We start from the raw sequence: 10,631 nt of genomic DNA on the forward strand, positions 1-10,631 counted from the left end.
TCACCCGCCGTCGACCTCATAAAGCCGCCCACTACCTGGAATCCTGCCAGTCGATGGCTCCTGCCCACCTCCGCCTCTGACGATCTACTCACCTAGAAACTTGGTCCAGGACCAGTAGCTCCTTATGATCTAGTCGATTTCGATATCATGAACTACCCCGTCTAGGAGCTCTGTCGGTGATCTGCATCTTTCCCGCGACGAGAAGCTCCTCCCAAGCCCGCGGTGACCTTGCTGTCAAGCCATCAAGACAACATTTTGTGAGAAATTGATAGCGTTTGTACATGATTTCTTCTTATGTGGATGGGGATGCCCCCAAATGACTTATTAGTTGTAGTGGATCCATGATAAATTTTGCATGATAGTACAAATCTGATTTCATACACAGATAATTGTACTGGATCTATAACTAATTGTGTAAATGTATGTTAACTAACTGAATGATATAACAGTGAGCATATTTTTAATAACAATGCCATGCATATAGATTCTAGGGCAATATAGAAATTACACATCTCACAAGTTTTTGGTAATGTGATTTTCCCCTAGTTCCATCGCTGATCCCTAATATGACCACCATGGAGAGGAAACGATAGGGGTGACATGAGGGGTAGGATCCGCATGAGTTGCAACATCAGGGTAATAAGAGGAGCTGTTGTCATTGCAGGAGTTGCAGAAGTGGCAGCTGCAGGGGAAACATGAATGTCAAGAGTCATGGTCGGAGTAGCATGAGTGGTAGCACAAGTGGTTGTAGTGGTAGAGGAAATGCCAGGAGTTGTGGTTGTAGTGGCAATAGTTGTAATTGTCGTAGTAGTAGTAGTAGGAGCACCGACATTTGCAATGGTAGCAACAGTGTGAGGAGTGGCAATAGGAGTATTAGGGGCAACAACATCAGCAACCGTGGCAGTGGTCGCAGGAGTAGTGGAAGCAGGAATGCCAACAATGGAAATGACAAGGGGAGTGGAAGTGGTGGTAGTGGCAGTAGTCGTGGCAGTTGAAGCAGGGGCAAGAGCCTTGGTAGCTACATCTATAGTTTCAAGAGTAGCTACCTCAGTGGCATCAATAGTTTGGGCAGTGCCAATAGGCCCAATAGCAATGGCAACAACAACATAAGTGGTCACAGGAGGAGTAGGGGCAAGAGCAGGAGTGGTGGTAGAGACTACGCTAACCATGCATATAGATTTTATACCCTTGTTGTATGTTTCAAGGTACGAACAATTCAACATCCTTTTTGTATTCCATGACAATGAAGGTGGTGATATCCCAATGCAAGAATACGAAATGGGGTAGTTTAATTGTCTATGGTTTATGAGCGAGATATTTGAGGCACATGGCCTGAATCTTAGTTGGGCTATTTCTTTTCTCAAGAATGATTAATTTGTGTCTGAGACGGGTGCTTTGTCACCATTGTCAAAGTATCGATGGAGATAACAACAATTGATAACCAATATTTGTATCTCCTTCATATCACAAGTTGGATCTCCTATAGGTACATTGAAAATGTAATGATTCCTCCATATTTTTTTAGAATTTATTGATAAAGTGCATCAACCCCCGGGTGAAACTAAACATGATTGATTAATCATCCTGTAGGTTCTAAAAATACATCTGTTTTTTATAGAACTAGAGAAATGGGTAATGTTTGTTGAGGAATATTATAAGTGGTATAAAGAAGTGGATGAGAATTCACGGGGTGGACTTCTTAAGCGAGCTAATTGTAATATCTACCCTAATTGGCATCTGGGTACAATCCATGAAAGCACCCTTCTGCGTGCGTTGTACTAAGATGGCAGAGAGCACCTATCTCTAAGATATCATTATACTAGGCTTATGGTCAAAATAATAGAATATATCGACTCACCTATGAGGACGGTTATTTAGTGATTTTACAACATATTTTTTGTTCACGGGCTACAGATTTTGGAGGTATGCCATTGAAAGTTCTTAACATTAACTATTTCTGATCTTAATGATTATTGCTCACATGCTTTTATTTTGTGTAGTCGCACTAAGAGTTAATGATTTCACTATTTATACTGAACTTTTTAACTTCATTGTAACTACTCTTGTGACTAAAACCATGCCATTTGTTGATATATATATATATATATATCCTACTGTGTGTGTTATATGTACTTCCTTTTTAAGTATTCCTAGAATATTAATAATGTAATCTATTAAGAGAAATATTTGTGTACAACTTGAATATTTGTCATTGCAAACACACTTTGTTGTGCTCAAATGTAAATGTATTTTTATGTAGTTTTCATTTCCTTTATTTTTGTGGTATGCTTAATTTTTAAAATTGGTTTTACTTTAGATCCAAGCAAACCGAAACACTACATTATTTATGGGCATCGATGGATTATAGTAGATTTATATGTGTCCCCGTTCATACTATCCTTCAATATTCACAAACTCTTGGTAATATTGTTCTGATCTTTATGAACCTAACAAATAATTTGGTTGAAACTACTAGAGAAGAACTCTAACAAGTTTTTGGTCTAACCAAATAAAGATAGTAAACTGTGTGTGATATCAATCGGTAGATTTTTCCTGAATCCTCTCATATGATATCGTTGTTGCTTATATCTTTGTCAAAGTTGTCCTCATTTGGTGGAGGGGGAGAGCAGAATTGTGATATATACTTGGTACTTTCAAGGGGAAGATCCTTGAAATATTCTCACATCTACTAAAGTTGGAGGAGTCCAAGTCATGTTGTGCAAGAAGATTAAGATGATGGGATGGTAACACTGATGTACACCCCTATATAAGGGCACCCGACGCTAAGACGAATGACACATTGATCATCTCCCAAAGACCTCAATTTGCTAGATAGCCAACCCAATCTGGAAATCCTGCCGAGATCATCCGGAACTCGCCAATTAACCTTATACTCGTCGAGACCGTCATTGCACTATCCCATGATATAATCACATTACTCGCATAAAGGGGGGCATAACCTCGGTAAAATATGTACCCCATGTCCGTCCGGTAACCTAAGGTTATGTCCCACTACTAAATGAATCTATGTGTGAATATATTTTTGTTATCAGATATTTTGTGGAACACTTTCAATAGATACCTTGACCATGGCATTTTGATTCAATTTTTGTACGTGTTGTGATGTATTATTTCAACTTTTATATTTGTTATTTCTCCAGAAAATAATGATTCTAACTTCCTTTATTGTTGATCAATTTTTTTATTTCTCTAACCCATTAAAAAACAATGCATATATCTAGATTTGTGCATTAACATGTTTATATCGAAAACTATACACTCCCTCCGTCACAATTTAATTTTTCCTCATATTTAGTTTTAAGTTTCATCATCAATTGGAGGAATGTCATAGAAAATATATAATTAAAATATATATTGACTATGAGATCAACCTTATATTTTTATGATGCAGAACTAATATTTTATCATTGGTCGAACTCCATCATTCAAATCTATAGTGTTGTATAAAGTCTTCTACATGTATGGGCTGGCTCTGCGAATAAAGAAGAGATAATCTGCATCATAATAGAAAATTATTATTTATTTATTTATTTTCGCAACCCCTACATCTTAATTAAGCACAACATACATGATTTATTGCTTCAAATTAAAGAGCATCACTCCAATTTCATATATCAAGAAATCATAATAAACATGTCTGGGCCATTGATAAGCATTGTTCTAGTATAATAAGCAAGTTATGATTTGTGCTTAAATATAGAGCTGGTTAGATGACATCATAAAAACCATGGATGCATGTGCGCGCTCATGGCGGCTGGGTGCATCTTAATTATACAGAGGTCAGGTATGAATGCATTATACTTGTATTGCCTTTTACGATTCAATAAAAGCGTCATCTATCAAAGAAAAATTCTAGCGGCTAAACAAAACATCTACACCATCTAGAGAAAGTTCTAGCATTTTCTCCATGCCGAAATCACATGAATACCACAAAAGACAGGTGACTTGCCAACAACATCATAGAGCTAGCAACTTTAAAGGGTTACTTCTAAAGGATATATCCCTGATCTGTGCATCTGCATGACTGCATCAATTGATGCACACAGTCGACCAGATAGAAAAAATACATGATTGCCTCAAACTATCTCATCAGCACCAGCCGAGCACCCTTAACCAGTGGAATTTTCAAACTCTCCCAACACCATCTGAGCCCATGATCCCAAAAAGAAATTAACATAGCAAAATGCAGAAGGATTCTTCATGTGGGGTTCCACGGTTCACGGTGACCGTATCGACAAAGATCATAGTGATCCAGGAGGTGGAATGTTTTCGTTTGGTTGAGCAGCTACTCATACTGGGAATGGGGAAGTATTTCAGGCTTGTGATTCGCTTGGTGAAGATTCTTCTTTCTCATTTTGACTGTAACCCAATGCTAGGAGAATATGCATGTGTCATGATCATAACTGTATCAGATCGATTATCGGGGTAGAATATCGACTGTAACCCAATGGACTGGATGATCAGTTGATCACTGGAGCAGAAAAAGTCCGATGGAAATGGAGAGGTGTCACTCGTTTTTGGAAACAGAACTTCTTGGATCATTAGTTGGTGCTAGGAGTTGAGAATCAATACTCGTTTTCCTTTTACTGTACCCACTAGCTAGGCAGACTAGTTGATCACTCTCGCTGGAACTGAAAATTTCTAATGGAAACAGAAAGGTGATTGCCACCTAGAGCAATATGCTCCAACATTTGCATCTGCTTTTGTGAGGACCTTCTTCTTGAGCAGCTGCGCAGATCATAGAAAAATCCAAGGGAATTGTAGGTCGTCAATAGGGCTAGGCGCCGCCTACTGGAAGGAAGAATGTGCTCGCCATTCCACCCTGAGATGCTCTAGTGGCCACGGCTATGATGTAAAGGAAGACGACCCCTAGCTTTTTATCCTGTAATTTAGTCGCTAGCTGCCACCACGTTTATGCCATATATACTAGCCGTGGCAACTGTCCGTCGAGGGATGTGCGATTTAGTGTTGCTATAAAAGAACTCGGATAAAGATTAGGGCTCTCCAAAAAAGAGCATTTTGAAAAGTAAGTTTTGAACATCCAGTCTTCAGTCACGTTTATGGGATAGAAATTAGCATACAAAGCCGATCGGCCGCCGCAGACTGCACATTATTCTACACTTTCTCAAAAAGACTGCTGCTGGATGTTCCTACAAATCTATGGTGAAGTTAGCTAGAGTGAAGGCTCACTTTCGCCGTGCTCGGGATCGGTGCTAATGGCATGGCTAAACAATGGGTTTTTGGTAAGGTTCGATCGGTGACTAGGGACCTTTTGACCTACCGACTGATATGGCTATGGTGCTCCTCCGCGGTGGAGGGGGAGGATGATTCTGGGCAGCAGTCCCATGTGGCGGCATCGGCGATGAGGACGCGGAGAGGAGGAGGAGAGAACGAATGGCCGCGGGAATAGTGGCGGAGCTTCACTAGGGCCAAGGGGGGCTATGCCCCCCCTACCCTAGAGAAAGTATATGAAATACCATTGATTGGTAAGCTAAAATTTTAAAATTATCATAGTTTAAATAGAATATGCCCTTTTGGCTCCCCATAACTCTGCTTTGCCCCCTCAAGGATATCTGTCAAGCTCCACCACTGCGCGGGAGGAGTGGAGGCGACCCCGGCGTCACTTGTTAAGCTGTGCCGTCTTGCTCCGATAGCACCGTGCCCTGCCACCATAGTGCCACTCTCAGCACGCATCCGCAGCATAGTGCGGACGCAACCGTGCGGACGAGGCAGGTGTGGGTGCGAGCTGACAAGTGGAGGGATGGACATGAGGCCAAGAGCCATCCCGGCAATGAGAATCAGGTCGCTGGGGAAGAGCCACGCGACAAGGAGCACTAGGTCGCCTCCCAGTGCAGCTCCTAGGCTTCCAGCGACGCATTTCCCGGCCATGTTGTGGAAAGAGCCGCCACATAGTCATAATACTTCTACAAAAGTCCATGACAAGAGATGCAAACTTGCATGACTACTGTATACACCACTAATGGACTTTTGCGGAAGTATTACGACCATGTGGCGGCGTCGGCGATGAGGACGCGGAGAGGAGGAGGGGAGAACGAATGGCCGCAGGAGCAGTGGCGGAGCTTCACTATGGCCAAGGGGGGCCATAGCCCCCCTACCCTAGAGAAAGTATATGAAATACCATTAATTGGTAAGCTAAAATTTTAAAATTATCATAGTTTAAGCAAAATATGCCCTTTTGGCTCCCCATAACTCTCCCTTGCCCCTAAAGCGTACCCTCTTGCTCCGCAAACGCCCCGCTCTGACACCACAAGGCCGCTCTCAGCGCGCATCCGCAGCACAGTGCGGACGCAGCCGTGCGGACGAGCCGGTGCAGATGCACGCTGAACTGTGGAGCGACGCACAAGAGGGCAAGCGCCACCCCGGCAACCAGAACTGGGTCGCCGGGGCACGAGAAGCACTTGGCCGCCTCCCAGTGCAGCGCCTAGGATCCCGGCAACGCACTTCCCAGCCACCTTGGGGAAAGACCCGCCGAGGTGTATTGGCGCAACGAAGCATTTGAGGATGGAGAGTAGGTACGCTACACGGAGAGTGTGGAGCTCCTCCTTCGACGAGATAATGATGGCCAGGAAAGAAACGGTGTACACCCCGGTGCAGAAGTTCCTCAGCACCACATCCTTCAGTTTTCAAAACTCTGTTAATTATGAGCCAGCTGGTCATCGCTCATCAAAGAATTGGGGAAAAGCGTGAGAAGGAGAAGGAGAAGCGGGGCGAGGCAAGACTAATAATGAACCTCCGATGATCCTAAACGAGGCACTGACCTCTGAATTGATGATGCGCGTGCTGGCAGGTTTCTTCACCGCTACTGGCGGCTAACATGGTGTCCATGGGGGTCACTTCAAGTGAAGATTTTATTTTGGCTAGCGCTCAAAGATCGGTGCTGGACCGCGGAGCGCCTCGCTAGACATGGCCTTCCGCACGGCTCTACGTGCTCCCTGTGTGACCAGGCGCCGGAAACCATGCCCCATTTATGCCCGTTCACTAGGCAGGTATGGCATGACATCCTTGCTTGGTGTCGGCTCACGGTGACCATCCCTTCTAAGGACGCCCCCTTCCCTGACTGGCTTGCTTCTTCGGCCACCGGTGTCCCCTCTTGCTTGCGCCACGGCTTCACTTCGCTTGCACTGCTCATTTCCCGGTGGATCTGGAAGCAGCACAATGCTTACGTCTTCGATGCCGCCCAACCATCCGTCTCCAGGACCTCGTCGACAATCATAGAGGAGGCTCGCTGCTCGGCTCATGCGGCCGGGCGACCTAGGACTGTGTAGCATCTTGCTCGAGGAGTAGTTCTTCTGTTTTGGGGGCGCGTAGACCCCTTCTCTGTTGTATGCATTAACCTCCTGACTCACGCCGTGCCGCGTTTTTGTGCTCGTCATAGGTTTCTGTAATTTCCCTTGCTACTATTTCTACCTATCAGTGCAATGATACACAAGTCTTTTGCATATTTGCGATAAAAATAACAATTTCCTAACATCATAATTGCCCATGGATGGTTACTCCAATGGATGGAGTACTTATAGTTTGCTGCTTGGGCCACTCAAAGACGATACTTATTTTATCAACAATTTAAGTAAACAAATATGTATTGCACATGAAGAAAAGTATATGATGAAAAATATCATTCTTAAATGAATCCATTATTGATGGTTTTGATGATAATAACACATATTTGGTTGTCAAATTGCTGAGTACAGAATATGTGCATGTCCTATCGGTGTCAAAACCGGCGGATCTCGGGTAGGGGGTCCCGAACTGTGCGTCTAAGGCGGATGGTAACAGGAGGCAGGGAACACGATGTTTTACCCAGGTTCAGGCCCTCTTGATGGAGGTAAAACCCTACGTCCTGCTTGATTAATATTGATGATATGGGTAGTACAAGAGTAGATCTACCACGAGATCGGAGAGGCTAAACCCTAGAAGCTAGCCTATGGTATGATTGTTGTGTATGTTCTATCGACTAGCCTGGCCCTGGTTTATATAAATCACCAGAGTCCTAGCTGAATACGCCGGTGGGGAGAAGTCCCTGTCTTGATCGCCAAGTCTTGCGGAATCTTCCTTGTATGCGGCAGTTGTCCGAACTGGCCCATGAGTATACAGCCACGGGGGTCCTCGGCCCAATCTATCAGATCGGGAGATGACGTGTTGAGTACCCCCTAGTCCAGGACACCGTCAGTAGCCCCCTGAACCGGTCTTCAAGTTAGGGAAGCTCCTCGATTCTTTCGAACTGTTCTTCATCTTCGGTCGTCGGTCTTGAAAACTGGTTCAACAAATCTTCTTTATCTTCGATCTTGAGGATCGCCGAAACGCATTCGACGGGTTTACACGTCGGGTATCCGAGGAGCCCCTTTAAGTTTCCGGCCTTTATCAATGCCTTGTTATTTTTATGCCACACCTCGGGTTTGAAGTTGTTCCCGGGAGGCAGTGTCCTCTTGCGTCCGAGCTCTAACGCCGGACTACATTCGAGGTATCTTTTGTGGCCGAGCACCAATGCCGGACCGCTTCCGAGCTCCAACGTCGGAATGTATCCGAGCTCCAACACCGGACTATGTCCAAGCTCCAACGCCGGACTGTATCCGAGCTCCAACGCCGGACAGTGTCCCAGCTCCAACGCCGGACTATATCCGAGGTGTCATATAACCTTGGTTCAAAAAAGTTGAAGGAGTTTAGCCGAGCTTAATGCCGGAAATGCCCTCTATGGAGCCAGCCACTAGCGCCCGAGCTTTATGCCGGACTGCTTCCGAGGTCCAACCCCGGAATGTATCCGAGCTCCAACGCCGGACTATGGGCCGATTTTTTGTTAATATTTTTTATTATTGCAATTTATTCTCTGCCGAGATATATGGCCAGTAGCCCTCAAGGTGTGTATCGGTCTAAAACCCGAGATGCACCTGAAGGATGACGTAAGACCGCTGATCCCGGTAGCCGCTGAGAGTCAGGTTGATTTGCAAAATCGGCCTGAGGATCAAGTCCTAGCTTGGCAGAATACTTCGGGACACAAAAAGCGGCGTGCTCAGTCCTCGAGACTCAGGTTGGGTGCGGCCGACCAACCTGGGGATCAAAATCTCCTCAGAAACTATATTGCACATAAAATTTTCTGCATTGGACAAGCAATGCAGTAGCCCCCGAGACACTGGTCGGGTGGCAACACTAGATCAGAGTTTCGATGTGCCCCTTTAATATTTGTAAATAATAAGCCCGAAGCCCAGTAGCCCCCGAGCCTTAATGCGGGCATGGGTGGCCGAATTAAGGATCAATATCCATAGTAAAATCACAAATTATGTGTAATGACTCTATGTATCCAAGTACTTTACGTCATTAATGCTCGAATCTGCATTGTACAAAACTTTGTTGACCAACCATCGGCTTCCACCTCCTCGGCCAGTAGCCGAGGAGTGTTTGTCCTACTTTATAAAGCCTTTATGAGGGCAAAGATTTACAACAAACAAGGCAATCTGGCCATACGGTTTTATAAACAAAGGTACGCAGAGAGATATGTTATATTACTGTTTAACATAAGAAATGTCTTCCAAAGAAAATAGTCCCGCTATCGGTTCCTTTCTTTGGGTTGTCATGCTAAGCATGATCATGAAACCTCAGCTCCAATGTAAGAGCAAAATATCGAGGATTTAGTTTGGGAGGCCAGTTAATGGCCCCCGGTAGTGTTCGGCGACAGTCGAGGTCAAGCCGTAAACACTTCGGCCATTGTTATGAATGGCCCGTCATTTAACACAGTCATCGGATCGCTGACCAGTTTACGCTTATTGTGACAGTCAGTTTTCGGCTTTCTCCACTGCGGTGCTTAACCAAGTGAGCTGGAAGCACAATCACAATGGTTCTCCCTTTGCACACCTAGCCGAGCAGAGCGGAACGTAGGAGGCAAGCGCAGGAGTCGGGCAACCCAACTATTGACCGAAGACACAATTTGACACCGATGCATATATAGCAATATCTGAGAATGTTTTTGCCGAATCCCTAAAGGTGTCCGGCGTTGCACTGCGAGACTAATGCTGGAAAAGCACAAATAGTTTAAAAGTGCCAAAAAGCTTGGAAAACCAAGAAACGTCAGTAAAAACATGACGTCCGAACAAGATAACATGTTCGGTGCCAATCCGAAAATTGGTCTTAGAAAAAAGAAGTGCTTCTGTCGTGCTTTAACATGATACATCCTATCTCAAGACTTCGAGCGGGTCATCCTACGGCTTCAATCTCCTATCCCGAGGGCGGAGTACTTCTCATCAGGCCAGTTTAGCAAACTAAAATTTAGCGGCTTTGAGAGAGAAATTAGGCTCCCCGGCTAGTGACCGCACACTCGTGTTGAAAAAAGGACTGATAAATAATAATAATAATAAAACTTTGCAATGACTAAGAAGAAGAACACTTATTATAAAATGGCTCAAATAAACTTAAGAGCCCCCAAGTGACTTAGGTAGAAGAATGATTGCATGTACCGAAGTACTTATATCATATCTATGTTCAACCGAACTTTAAACGTGTCTTAACCGACCGTCAGCTTCTCCCTCTTCGGTCAAGGACCGAAAAGTGTTATGTACTCCATCGGTCGAGAATATCGACGGTGTTTCCAATAACCAGGC

The sequence above is a fragment of the Triticum dicoccoides genome, chromosome 1A (genome assembly GCF_002162155.2).
Source record: "Triticum dicoccoides isolate Atlit2015 ecotype Zavitan chromosome 1A, WEW_v2.0, whole genome shotgun sequence".
NCBI lineage: Eukaryota > Viridiplantae > Streptophyta > Magnoliopsida > Poales > Poaceae > Triticum > Triticum dicoccoides.